The sequence below is a fragment of the Tauraco erythrolophus genome, chromosome 6 (genome assembly GCF_009769465.1).
Source record: "Tauraco erythrolophus isolate bTauEry1 chromosome 6, bTauEry1.pri, whole genome shotgun sequence".
Lineage (NCBI taxonomy): Eukaryota > Metazoa > Chordata > Aves > Musophagiformes > Musophagidae > Tauraco > Tauraco erythrolophus.
Window position 1 is genome coordinate 28,734,043 of NC_141470.1, and position 12,341 is coordinate 28,746,383.

General features: G+C 42.3%; 1 protein-coding gene across 1 annotated transcript in view; it reads left to right on the plus strand.

The window, feature by feature from the left end:
* The window catches only part of AMBRA1 (autophagy and beclin 1 regulator 1), a 141,774-nt gene that overhangs the window by 53,466 nt on the left and 75,967 nt on the right, over positions 1-12,341 (plus strand).

Genomic DNA, 12,341 nt, shown 5'->3' on the forward strand with positions numbered 1-12,341 from the left:
TCTGAGCAGAGGAGGATTGATGAGGAAAAGTCTAATTCCAACTTCTGAGGGTATATTTAAGTTGCCTGTAACAAGAGAAAGGACTGTTGAAGTGATGTGGTGAGCTGTCATTCAAGTGCTTGGGCATTGCAGATTCCACACTTCAAGTATGTGTATGGGAGTCTCGGCATGAATTGGGGATGGGCGCTGTTAACACTTCACCCTTTGTTTAACTTCCTCCCCTATTCCTAGGTGTCTTTTTCTTAACAACCTGACAGACTAATGATCAGCTTGGTGCAGGTCCTTCTAATTGAATTATAGGGTGCCTTGTTCGTGTTCCGGCTGGCAAGACGCACACAAGGCAACACGGGATTCAATTAGGATCTTAATAAGTGCATATTAAACTCAGCTGCCACCACATACAGCACACAGGCATTTGAGAGCCTTAAAGGCCAGGCGGAGGTGGAAAGGCAGGTGAGGGGAAGAGGAGGAGTATGGCACTCTGGCAGTTCATGAATGAGGTGGTTATAGATGACATGTATCTTGAGGGTGGATCTTTTTTGGCTGAGTCTGAGTTGCTCCTTAATTAACCTCAGTGCAGGGCAGTCATCTTGGCGCTTGGGGGAGAACGAGGGTTGGTGTATGGACAGGTAGCTTGGGATGTGGTTCTGTTCCCTTCCTATTGGTAATCACAGGACCACCACTGAAAGGAGTGCTGAAAGGTTTCTCAAGAGGCTGCATGACCCTTTTTCCTTATCCTAAGGCATGATCAGCTATGCCTGAACCATTTTGGACAGGATTTATCTAACCTGTTCTTAAGAGTCTTCATTGGAGTTTTCCGAGTCATTTGGGGGGGGAACTGTTGTTGGTCTTGAATGGCTGATTTAGTATGGCAGTGGTCTTGTCTTTGATAACAGATTTCTGGCATCTCTAGAACTTCTGTCTCCCTGGGCGTTTTGGTTTGAGTGCATGGTTCATAGACCTTGGTGTTGCAGTAATAGTAAGAGCTCAGCCAAAGGCTAGCCTCCAAAGCACCTCTGCTTTTTTTCCTTAGGAAAGAGAGGAGCTAGCCTGTAGCTTAAGCTATAGCACATACTTTACTGTGCTTGCTGCCTGTGTGGGCTTTGGCTGTTGGCACGTGGAAACAGCACGCTGGCATATAATTCCTTGCTGCCATGCAACACTGCAGAACTCTTGTGTGGCCTCGCTTTGCTGGGGACACCTGCCTTCAACACTCCTCCAGCCCTCTTCACAGTTTGCCTGTTCCTTAGTCACTGGGAAACAGCCTTACTTTTTCTCCTTGCACGTTTTAGGGAATTTTAGTCTCAAAATACACGTGCTGGCTGTTTGTTGTGTGTATGCCAAGATTAACAAAAGAAGGCAGAAATTGTAATCATAGGACTTTCAAAAAACGAGATCAATCTTTTCTGTATGGCACTGTGCTGAGCCTAGTTAAGACAAGGTTTCTTGGCTCCTACGTTGTTGTGGAACCTCACACTGGAATAGCTGAAACTCCACAGTAAAGGCTTTTATTGAATGAAATGTAAAATGAATTCTCCTAATGAAGCAGCTGCTTGTGATACATTGTTTTAATATTCTGTTTATTTTAGTCTGTACCTATGCTTTCAACTTTCAAAATGTTTTTTACATTTGTGCTCAAAACATGTTAGTGTTGCAGAAACCAAGAGAGTTGAAGTTGTAAATATTAGGTGGAGGCATGAAAGATGAGAACCAGAAAATGAGGTTGCAATTGTGGAAGTCAGAGAATTTCTTGTGTTCGTTATGTTGATCAGCAGCATTGCCATTTTCAGTATTGCGTTTCAGAGCCATTGAAACTTGCGGTGGTGATAGTATGCTTTCCTTTTTAATCAGCCTGTGCCAAAGCTTGTGGTATGCCAAAGCTTGTGGTAGTTCTTTCTTTACTCTCATAGTGAAAAACTTCTACTCAAGCTCGAAAGTACTTTAACCCTGGTCTGGTAGTTATGGGTGAAGTTGCCAGCCTTGACTGAGGGAAAAATCAGTCATGTATCTTTCTATTAACACAGGCTAATCTGAGTCTGAGTGCTTTAAATTGCTTCATCCTACCATATATCCAGACTGTCATTTCTGAATTATGTTTAAAAGCATAAATGCCAAATGTCTTTCTTATGTAACCTCTACAGCGTTTGAGAAAAGATGCCGAAAAGGACACGTATTCCTAACCTGGCGGCTTTCTAAAAACTGACAATAGATTTCTGTGGTCAGGTGTAAGGAAGAGCTGTTGTTCAGGAAAATACACCTAATGACACTTCTGCTCCTGTCCCCTGCCCCACTTACTGCTGTATGTGGAGAGGAAATCAAACCTTATGGATGTGTGAATTGCTTTGGTGCACTGGCTAAATTTCTTCATGTCAAAGCACTTGCTGTCAGATTCTGCACGTGTTTTACTTTCAACTCTCTGCTTTGTATGAACAGCTTTCTGTTGTTTAAGTATTGTTCTCACGCAACCGTTATAGACAATAGCTACATGCTAGGGAGGACTGCCTTGTGAATAAATTCTTAGAGCAGTCTGGTTTAATGAACCACTTAACATAAACCACTGGTTTAATGACAGGTTATCTAAGCAGACGGGCTAGGACAGCAGCACAGTAGGTTTGGCAGAACGGCTTTGACATGCCAGGCAGGGCTTAGGTCAGGATTAGAGAGTCTTTTGTACTAGTCAGAGACTAGTGGCCATCCCTGTACCAAGGCACTTCCAGGCGAAGTGTAAGAAAGGTGGCAACAGATGGGTGGAGTAGGTGTGAGTTTAGGGCGAGAACGAAGCGATACTAGTTGCTGTGACAGACAGAGATATCTCCATGCCAGCAGCCTAATTTGCATGTAGCGCTGGAACAACAGCAAGCCCCAGTAGCACCTTCCTGCCTACCTACTGGTGCAGTTTAGACCTATCAGCTGATACGATACAAAGCATCACTGCGCGTTCTGGCACCAAGTAAAACACCATGTGAAAACATATTACATCAACATTGTTACCTTTAGCATTCAAGCTTGTAATCACACCAAAAAGTGTTGGTAGTTTGACAAGTTATATTTTCCTGTAAAGTCTATGTTGATTGGCAGTAATTACACTGTCCTCCTTTAATCCTTTATTAACTGAGTCTTATATCAGCTTTTTCATTATTTTGTCTGGAATCAATGTCAGGCTGACAAGAGTGACATGTCTCATCGTATTTCAACCCTTTAAAAAACTGGTATAACACTAGCATATTTTTCAGTCTTCCACATTCTCCATTTATTTCAAGACTCGTTGAGAAACCTGAGAATTCATTTGGCAACTCTTCTAAGGCTTTTGGTAGTGTGGGCTGTAAGCTGCCCTCTGGACTCTCCTCTCCTTGGTGAACTGCCGTAAGTGATGGGGTTGTGGTCTCCAAGGAAACGTCCATACAGTCAAAGCTAGATTAAATGGTTGTGTGCTAAAGTGATGAAAGCAGTAGATATGTTTTTGACTTCTCACTTGATAGGACTGGCCAATTGCAAGTGGCAGTACAAGTGGAGTAAGACATCTTGGGGCTATTTCAGCCTTCTAGTCTTGTGGGTTCTCAGCCATTTGCAGACCAAAACAGTGGGAGTTGTTTTTCTTCTTTTTTTTTCTTCTTTTTTTTTTTTTCTCCTCCCTCTGAGCTTCCCAGGAGATACCAAAAAGATGTTCTGTGGGATGAGGTTACACCCTTGTAGTGGGAGTTAGTACTGCTGCAAAGTTCAGCAGTGTTAACATGCCTGGCTCTGGATCCAAGGCACACACAGCTCAGTATTGTGTTTACCACCTTCTCCTGCTTTCTTTTGTTTTTCTTTAAGCTGAATATTTCTGTCCATTGTTTGGTTTGTGGGTTTTTTTTAGTTTATTGGTTTGTTTGGTTTGTGTTTGTTTGTTTTGTTGTGGGTTTTTTTGTGGTTTGTTTGTTTCTTTTTTTGTTGTAGTGGTGGGTTTGTTTGTTTGTTTGGTGTGTGTTTGTGGGGTTTTTTTTTGTTTGTTTGGGTTTTTTTAATAAATTTATCTTTGTCCTAAGTCACATTGTGAGCAGGACACTTAAGTAATTTGGGGGCAATATCATGGATGTTTTTTCATATCTGATAGCTGACAGATGGACATTTAATATCTTTTTAAAAATTAGTAAATTCATTTAAAAAGGATCCACTTCATTGTCACTGAAATGCTTATGACCCCTTGTTCACCTATGTGAACTCTACCTTTAGGCTTTATAGTAATTGACTACTTTGGGATAGACAGAGACATGCTGATGGTATAGCGGAACAAGGAAGGCTTTAGTTTCAGTTCAGTGGAAGCTGGGAGGAAGAAGAAACTCAGTGTTTGCCAAGGAACTTTGCAAGAGGCTTTAAAATTGACACAGATGCCAGTTTGTTGACATTTCTGTTACTCAGCAGGAGACCTGCAGATGGAAGTTTACTGGTTTATGAGAGAGTTACCTAGCTTTGCGAAATGCTTCTGTCTCACCTCACTTTGTTTTAATAGGCATCTATTCAGTTATGTGCATCTCAACAAACAACATATTTTTCCTTCCATGAACACAGATCGTGTTTGTCTGTTCTGGCTTGCTAACAGACTTTATTCAAATAACAATCCAACAAAGTTGCTCCGAGTCCGCCATCTTATGGGGAGATCCAGACTCAGCGTGGCTTAAGCACTGAGTGATACAACACTCTACAGTTTTTGAGTGATTTCATTGCTATTTCAGTGTAATAGATTTGACCAGAGACTGAATGCTTACATGTATTCAAAGAATGAGCTCGATAGTACAGATTTTTCAATATCCCACGCCTATTCAGAGTGTGACCTACTACAAGAGTAGTGAAGATGCAGTTTTGGATATCTCTGCTGGGGTTGCCAAACAAAGCTGTCTGTTTCTTTGTTACACTGGGGTAGGGCTGAGCTATAGGTGAAGCTAAGAATCAGTTGATAGCCTGCCTTTAATTGGGATCCAGAACTTCAAAGCGTATTGTTCAGCTGCTGTTTTCCCAAAATCATGTAAGCTATCCCATTCTTCAAAGCTTAACTCCCTGGGAGAATTCTAGGTCACGTGTCTTCAACTTCCTCCTGAAACTGCTAGCACACAATTATTAGAGCATTTGAAGTTTCATCGGGATGAAAATTAGCTAAGATGGTGGATAAATGTTGTCCTCCTCCTGTGACAGGAAGATTTATTTTGAGCATGCGATAGTTCTCCTAATAAGCATTAGGGCAATAGCCTTTCACCAGTCAGATTTTCAAACCAGACCTAGTAGCTAAGGTGCCTCCTGCTGCTTGTTCCCAATCTGTTGATCACTCTAGCTGGTTTAGGGCTAATGTTCAAATACAAGCGAATGGCTCTAACCTAAAGCCAATAAAAATGGGTGTTGATGAGCCTGTGGTACACACAATTGGATAGTGTATTGGATGCTGCTGCAACTAGAATTAGCCCACTAACCTTTCACTTCTGCTCTAATGATGAAAGTGATCATGATAAGAGGCTGCTTTGGTTGCCTTGGAAACCATATTGCAGGCAGATTCTCCAGTTCTTCTGGCATTGCAGGTGTGATTGCCTCCCATAGCTCAAGTCTTCTTGACCTAATCCTGTTCTGTCATGTACAGTGTCAGTGCGCTGTGAATTCTGTGGAGGTAAAACTTGTGGGTTGAGATAAGACAATTTAATAGGACAGAAAAGGAAGGGAAAAAAAATCATAAAAGAGTATATAAACAAGTAATGCACAATGCAATTGCTCACCACCCGCTGACTGATGCCCAGCCAGCTTCTCTCAGTTTTATTCAGCATGAATGTCATATGGTATGAAATATCCCTTTGGCCAGTTTGGGTCAGCTGTCCTGACTGTGTCCCCTCCCAGCTTCTTATGCACTCCCAGCCTCCTCACTGGCAGAACATATGAAAAGCCCTTGACTTAGTGTAAGCACTGCTCAGCAACAACTAAAACATCAATGCATCAATAACGTTATTCTCATCCTTGGATCCAAAACACAGCACTATACCAGCTGCTAAGATGCACCTGTCCTTCAAATGTGCTTGCAGTGTTGCACAACTGTACAGAGTAGGACTGAGACGACTTGAGAGCTCCAGAAGGCCAGCAAAAGTTGGTGAGAAAAAACATCCCAGTTGTCTCCAACTTACCTTTGTTTTTCTCACTATAAGTGGGTGTGTATTATCTGGCAAGGCTTTCTGTACAGTTGCCTGAGATTTGAGTGTCGTTTTGGGTCTGTAGCTTCAGCTTTCCATCATTGGCTTTCTGCTATGAGCTTGCTTCTGCCTTTTCATCTAAGACAGCTTACATGCATTTGGATTAGTATCCTGATCTAATCCTATTTTTCACAATAAACAGATCTGTAGAGTAATACAATCAATGAACATAGCCATGTGGCTTTCTATGTGGTGTGTTTCTGTTACAAGTCTGTTGGGTACTGCTTAATATGGAAATACGTGAACCTTTGAGTAACCTCGTTCTCTGTGGTCTTTCTGTGATCTACGTCAGTGGACACTAAACGACATAAGAGGCTTAAAATACGCCTCAGGTTCTTCTGTGACTTGAGAGCTATAGATATGTCACCTTCATCACAGGCTTGAGAACTGTTTATAATTTCTGAGAAAGCACAGCTTTTCATGAAGAAATGTAAGGAAGAACAGAGGCTGTAGTGCTGAATTGCAAATGCACGAACTCATTACAGTAGGAAGTGGAAAGCGTGCCTTTATGGAACTGGTGAGAGGTATCCTCAGATAACACACTTGCAGACGATAAGCTTTCATGAAGTTTAGCTGCTGGACCTCAGCTCTCATCTGCCTTTGCCTCTCTCCAACTGCTGCTTTCCTAGAGCAACTTCCAGCTATGATAGTTTTTGATGTTGCTGTTCAATCATGTGGAGTATCTCAAATAAAATCTCCTGATAGTTTGGTGTCATAGATAGATTGGATGAAGGCAGAATAAAGTCATATGCTGTGAGTTAACTTTCTCTTCATATTAGATCCATTGTTGACTCTACTTCATAGATTCTATAGCTGTGGCTACAGTTATACCACATCGTGACCGTGGTCAGAAGGGGAAGTTCTTAGCAAACATTCTTCAAATGAAATCCCTCTCCCAGAAGGTTGAAATCAGTTCGTTAATGCTTAAAAAAAAAAAAAAACAGGCCTAGGAACTAACAAGTATATATAACTTCTTGTGGCTACACAGGGATTGAATAGCTGATCCACAGATGCTACGTTCTCCCTAGCAGGTTGTTGTGGTGTAAGCCAGCAGACAGCTAAACACCACACAGCCATTCACTCACTCCCCCCAAGGGTGATGAGGGAGAGAATCAAAGGAAAAAAAAAAAAGGTACAACTCATGGATTGAGATAAAGACAGTTTAACAGGACAGAAAATGAAGGAAAAATAATAATAATGATAAAAGAATATATAAAACAGGTGATGCACAATGCAATTGCTCACCGCCCGCTGACTGATGCCCAGCCAGTCCCTGAGGAGTGGCTGCCACAGCCCCTCACCCCTCCAGCCCACTTCCCCCAGTTTTATTCAGCATGATGCCATATGGTATATCCCCTTGGCCAGTTTGGGTCAGCTGTCCTGGCTGTGTCCCCTCCCAGCTTCTTATGCACTCCCAGCCTCCTCACTGGCAGAGCATATGAGAAGCCCTTGATTTAGTGTAAGCACTGCTCAGCAACAACTAAAACATCAAGTGTAGTGGAGGATTTCCCTGCCCATGGCAGAGGGGTTGGAACTAGATGATCTTTGAGGTCCCTTCCAATCCTAACCATTCTATGATTCTATCAATGCATCATTAATGTTATTCGCATCCTTGGATCCAAAACACAGCACTATACCAACTACTAGAAAGAAAATTAACTCTATCCCAGCCAAACCCAGAACACAGGTCCATCTTTATAGTACGTCAGTCATTTTCTACTGTATTGCAAGACACCAGTGAGTGACACCAATGAGATCAGCTGCCCCCTTTCTCGTGCTGTGATCTATGTCATCCTATAGCATGGTACCTTGGCAAAACGAAGGCTGTGATATGTTAATGTCCTTAGCACTTGAATGAATCTACAGCCCGTCTCTTCTGAAATACTAGTCCTGTGCAAAGACCCCACAAAAGTTCCCAAGCTGGTGGCATTGGTTTTGGTACAGATAAATGCTTCTCTGAGCTAAAAGGGGTTTGGTTTTCCTGTCTAGGTAGATGTCTTCTGAAAGTGGATGGTAGGTAGTGTTGAGAGAAAGCCATTAACATATGCATTTATGTGATGGAAAAGGTTGTGTGTTGCTTCCAGTTAGCCTTTCTCTCCTATCTAAAATAGCAAATTCTGCAGTGAGAATCTGGGTAGTTACTCATCCTCATTTTGATGTCTGCTCCTGCTGTACACTGTCACATAGAAAAAGCATAGACAGCTAGAAAGCATCAGGGTGCTTTGTGTGCTGGAATGAAAGACTGTTAATCTGGCTGTCTGCTAATAATGCCGAGCTTGCTCTATGCCTCTGTTCATTTGCTTCTTCCATTTAGCAGCAAAGGTACTCTGCGGGCACAAACACTCCTCTGTTGTCAGCTGTGAACAGATCCAGTTTGTATTCTTTGATTGGGACGTTAATAGTGAAAAGCACTGGAGATTGAAGGGCAGAGGGAATGAACTTGTATCAGAAACCTTGTAAGATGCTGTTCGCTATTTGATTTCAGAGACTAGAGTACTCTCAAGGCTTCAGTGACTCAAAACTAGCTTAATTTCTGAAATAAATTGGTAGTGTTTTGTGTATCAGTGCCTTTATATGGGAAGAGCTGCATCTTCACACCTGAGAGCTGAAAATGGTCCAGAAGTCTCTTAAATATTGCACAATAAAGATAAATTAAAGAGTCAAAATAGTGCTATTAGTGCTTTAAAGCCTGCTCTTGCTCAGTCCTTTTGGCTTTGTCTTTCCTTTACGCTTTTGCAGCTCAGGCTGTGGTTCATCTCAGTCTGCTAAGTCTGGGAATGTGTTAATTGAGAGGGATGTGAGTCAACTGGAAATAAGAATTCACAGCCATGTGCACTATGGGGGGTATTTACACTGTAATTTTTGGGGGCATCTGACTCGGGAGGCTAAGCTTGCTGTATAGTTAGCAGAGAAAAAGAAACTTCTGCTCTGATTCATCACCTCAAGTGAGCTGAACTTAGATGCTCTGAGTCTTCTGTAGAGCTGCCAACCTATTTATCACTGATTATATAGGGAGCTTTGGGATAGTACCTTTCTGCTGTGAATACCTTAGATGCCTAAAATTAGGCAGGTTGCATCCTGCCCTGACGACTGAATGCAAAAAGAATGCTATCTAGAAAAGGAGCCTGAGCATAAGGCACGAAATGATTGCAGCAAAAGTGGTACAGGAAACTAAGAAAGCAGGAATTCTGAGAGGAGGAAAAGCGACAGCTGTTTGATTTGTATGGAGGGTATTCTTCCATGTGTGCTTTGCTTCCAGAAGTAAACATTGTTTGGCAAAGTGGCGGTGCCAAGGTAGCATATAGCTTACTGTTGATCAATGCTGTTCACCTGCTTTCTTTATTTTCCACATCTATCCACTGAAAAGGTGTGGAGTTCTCCACCTCCCTGCCTCCCAGTACACAAACCCTACCACTGTTTGCAGCAGGTAATCAGGTTTTCTTAGGAGGGCTGTACTCTTTCTCTGTTTCTGCAGCTTTTTGTTCTGTTTGAGATTTTTTTTTTTTTTCTGAAACTTATTCTGGACTGCAAGTATTAATGGATGTTTTGTGACCAGTCAGACAGCACATGCTTAACTCACTGCTCAAGATAAATGAGCCTTGTGTGATAAGGATTTATTTTCAGGTTTCCGCCTGTACAATTTGAAGCTGGTACTGCCACTGTGATTTGGTGTGCAGCACTGTTGCAAATTTAGTTCTGCTAACTTGGTTTTACAGTGTGAATGAGTGTGCCTGCTGCAGGAGCCCTTTCTCAGATCACATCAGTCTCAGATACTCAATAAAGACTCATGTGACTTCCTCTTACGTTATGCTCCTCAACATTTGTGCTTCCTATGTAGCACAATGCTGCAATCTGTTTATTAATTTCTTCCCCTTCCTACTCTGTTGTCCTTTCTTACTGTGTGTTGTGCATTGATGCAACAGACTCTGGACCTGTCAACAACCTATATTTAACAGAGTAGGCTAGAAGCTCTGGTACTTGATCAGAAGCTGTACTAGACATGATACAAGGAGACTTGTAGGTACACTCCTTGTTGCTACTTGGTGCTGTGTCTTTTCCATGTTTCATGCTCAAAACATGGCTACAGGATTCAGCAGGTAGGGTTTTGGTATTATAAGAAACAAAACATCTTGATTTCCTATATGTAGGAATATAATGCACCATTTTTTTTTTTATGCGGTAGAGCTTTTTGAAACTGTTTTGCAGCTCCCAGATGCATTTAAAATATTGTTCTTGTGCCTCAAAAGCTCACGGTTAGCTAAGCGAATGCATGAGTACTGTAATCAAGTTTTATTTGTAAGTGAATTAGCCTTCCGTCTTTTAACTGGATGTTTTCTGGATCATTCATCATGCCTTGCTCTTTTCGTTTCATGCCTCAAAATGGGTGAAAGGAGCCCACTTGAGTGTATGCAGATAAATAAGGAATTATCTACAGGACAGCAGATACTTTTTCCACCTACTGTGGGAAAAAACTCTTCAGGAAAACAGACTTTGGCCTATTCAGGGATTTGCTTGGGGCCAGTACGCACTGTTTAACATCTTCATTCATCACCTGGATGATGGGTCGAAGAGCACCCTCAGCAAAACAAGGAAGAGTAGTGATGAACCAGAAAGTTGTGCTGCTATTCAGAGTGATTTTCATGGGCAGGGAAATGGGCCAACAAATCTCATGAAGTTCAGTGAAGAGAAATGCCAAGGCCTGCACCTGGGGAGGAATGGCCATGGACTTCTGGCTGGAAAGCAAGTTTGCAGAAAAGGACCTGTGGTTCTGGTGGGCAACAAGTTGAACATGAGCCAGCAGATGTGCCCTTGCAGAAAAGAAAGCCAGCACTATACTGGATTGCATTAGAAAGGACATTGCCAGCAGATTGAAGGGAGGTGATCCTTCTCTTCACCCCTGCTAAGGCCACGTTTGGAATGCTTTATCCAGTTCTGGGCCTCCAGTGCAAGAAAGACATGGACATACTGGAGAGAGTGCAGCAAAGGGCCATAAAGATGAGTAAGGGATTGGAGACTCTGACTTGATGGGAGAAGTTGAGCTGGAACTGTTCAACCTGGAGAAGAGAGGGCTCGGCAGTGGATCTTGTCAATGCATATAAATGACTGAGGGAATGAAGACAAGAGAGCCAGGCTCTTCTCAGTGGTGCCCAATGAATGGACAAAAGGCAATGGAGACAAATTGAAATTCCATTTGAACTTAAGAAACAGGTTGTCCAAGGAGGTTACGGACTCCATCTTTGGAGATATCAAAGTTTGACTGGAGATAATCCCTGGTGGCCTGCTGTAATTCACCCTTCTCTGGATGGAAGGTGGACTAGAGCATCTCCAGAGGTCCTTTCTACCCTCGATATTCAGTGATTCTCTGTGTTGTGTGAGTACACAGGAGCAGTGACATGATGTTTGTGTTCAGTGTAGGTGAGAATGGAGTTTGTTTTAGCTGAAGCTATGTTGAACGCTGTATTTCAGCACTAGGTACAGCTGTTTCTGGTTGCAGGTATTGGCATTGTCTGCTAAGCCTGTTGTAAAGCCTTGTGATGGCTGTTACTGTAGAGGACTTCTGGCTCTTTCAAGGTTTGTCTGAGAGAGCAGATGTTACTGGAGAATGCTTTGTTACTAGCTTTCCATGAGGATACTTGTTTTGTGCTGAGAGTCTCTCATTTTCAGTTCGTTTTGATAAACTGAAGCGAAAGCTGAAAACCCCTCAGTCGCCTACTTTTGTAGCATAAGTGTCCATAGAAAGAGTTGGTGTGGATTAGCAGCTGTTCGTTATGAGCATAATTTACAGTTTTATTTGCAAGTGAGATTAAAATGAGCACAACTTTTCTGGTCAGAGTGTGTGCAGACCGCTTTGTTTTACAGGATATGCTTGATGAGGTCTAAGGTGTGAGGGGATTTTTGGCTAGTATCTGGAAATGTGACTGCACAGAGATTAGCAGTAGTTGCAAAGATCTGCACTTAACTCAAGTACACCAGACACTATCTGTGACTGACTGCATTTCAGGAGTTGTGGAGATGTTTGCGGTACCTTGTCCTTGGTTATGCTGCCCCATGAGAGAAGTTTGTTAGAGAAATGTGTATGACTTTGTCCTCCACATGGGAAAGTCCTATTAAAGGGTTAAAAGGTCCCAAATACAGAGC